The sequence below is a fragment of the Oryctolagus cuniculus genome, chromosome 10 (assembly GCF_051225735.1).
Source record: "Oryctolagus cuniculus isolate XC-2025 breed Fujian yellow rabbit chromosome 10, ASM5122573v1, whole genome shotgun sequence".
NCBI classification, from domain to species: domain Eukaryota; kingdom Metazoa; phylum Chordata; class Mammalia; order Lagomorpha; family Leporidae; genus Oryctolagus; species Oryctolagus cuniculus.
Genome location: NC_142876.1, coordinates 38,715,764 through 38,717,659, shown reverse-complemented (window position 1 = coordinate 38,717,659; position 1,896 = coordinate 38,715,764). Strand labels below are relative to the sequence as shown.

General features: G+C 34.2%; 1 non-coding gene across 1 annotated transcript; it reads left to right on the top strand.

Annotated features, from left to right (window-relative positions):
• The first annotated feature begins 260 nt into the window (after positions 1-260).
• On the top strand, positions 261-367 carry LOC149123738 (U6 spliceosomal RNA). Its single transcript, XR_016215443.1, has one exon. It is a non-coding gene; the product is annotated as a U6 spliceosomal RNA (small nuclear RNA).
• The last annotated feature ends 1,529 nt before the right edge of the window (positions 368-1,896 follow it).

Genomic DNA, 1,896 nt, shown 5'->3' with positions numbered 1-1,896 from the left:
TCAAAGGTAATACTTTGTTTATTTATTTATTTTGCTTTTTATGGAGGTTACATTCATATTTTAAGCAACATGCGCATATGACTCCTTAATTTATCAAGTATAGGCATTATCATTTCATATACATTGAATGTGAAGATTTAGCTAAATTATATTAGCCCTATGTTCTATTTTCCATTTTCTACTCAATCCTTATGTCATATTTCAGCTTTTCAATGGTTATCATTGCAATTAAGCAATTTCTTTAGAAAACCTATCAATCAGTGCTCATTTCAGCAGCACATACTTTATATTAAATTGGAAAGATACAGAAATTGGAATTGCCCTGCTCAAGGATGGCATGGAAATTTGTCAAATGTCTCATCACTTTTATAGGGTATTATTCAGCCTTTAAGAAAAGAACAGGATTCTGGCATATGCTACAATGTTGATAAACTTTAAAGGCATTAAGCAAAGCCAAATCAATGAGGCAGAAAACAAATAGTCCAGTGTGGTACCTGGAATTGTCATATTAACAGGGCCAGAAAATAGAATCATGGTTTCTAAGTAATGGAGGGAAGGGGCAAGGAAGTTTTCATTTAGTGTGTAATATAGTGTCAATATGGGAAGATGAAAACGTTCTGGAGATTAATTGTGAAGATGGTTGTTGTTATAAGTTATAAGTCTCCACCAAAACTCAAGTTGAAATTTAGTTGCCAATCTATTAAGATATGGGAATTTTGGGAGGTGATTGGGCTATGAAGGCTCCACTCTCATAGGCAAGCTTGGTGACATAATAAAAGGTCATGTTTTGTTCCCTCTTACTGTCTTTCACTCCTCCCAGCTTCTACCATAGGATGGCATAGAAATCGAGGCCTCGCTGGATGCTAGGCCCAAGCCTCTGGAACTATGAGAAATAAAGTTCTCCTCATATCCTGTTGCTGAGTAGCACGTATTCTATTACAGTTGCAGAAAATGAACTAAGACAGTTGCACAACAATGCGAATGTGCTTAATGCCAATTAAAACACAAGTAAAAGATTAAAATAATAAGCATTGTGTTGCATATATTACCACAGTAAAATGTACAATGATATCTTTTTATTATTCAGCTTCTGTACATATCTCTTGAGTAAAATTAACATGCTTCTTCATATCTTAACTTCCATCATACTAGAATGTGCTATACACAAACTTTCACAAAGAGTCATAGAATTAACAGTTGCAGACATTGATGTTCTCAAACAATATTTTTCTCTTCTCTTTCTTGTATGCCTTTGGAAGCTTAAAGGTTCGGAAACTTTCTTGGCTCTGGTAGCCATTTGATGAGGTTTGACCCACAAATCGGTAAGCCAGGAAGTTACTCATGCTCGGAACTGGGCAGTTAACTGCAGAGTTCTCATTCCTCTGACACAGTAACTGACAACTTTTAGATCGTGCTCTTTTTCTCTTTGTGCTCTGAAATTTCCAGACTAAAGGTTTAGCAGTAAGTTTCTTTCTCTTTTTTGTGTAATCTGAGTTCATATTAAATAGAAAGATTCATATCTTTCTTCCAATATGCAAAATTTCCTTTTATTTTTAGTATCTTTTTTTCCTTTCTATTTCGTACTCTCTCCTTTGAGAGCTTAGATTTGTTGTATGTTGGATATCATGGGTTGTTCTCCTCTGCCTTTCATATTTTATCACATATTTTATGTCTCTTTGTCCTTTGTGCTCTAGGTTTATGTTGAGTTCTTCAACCTTATTGTATTGATTTTTAGGTAGTATCTGTCAAATCTCTCTGAGACTATTAATTAGATTTTCTGTTTCAGTTTCATCTCCTCAAGTGGTTTTCTTTTTTTCTATCTCCACCAGAATAGTTCCATCATTTTGGTGTTACTGGTTTTCTTTATATTCCTGAATAACTTACTTACTCAAATTC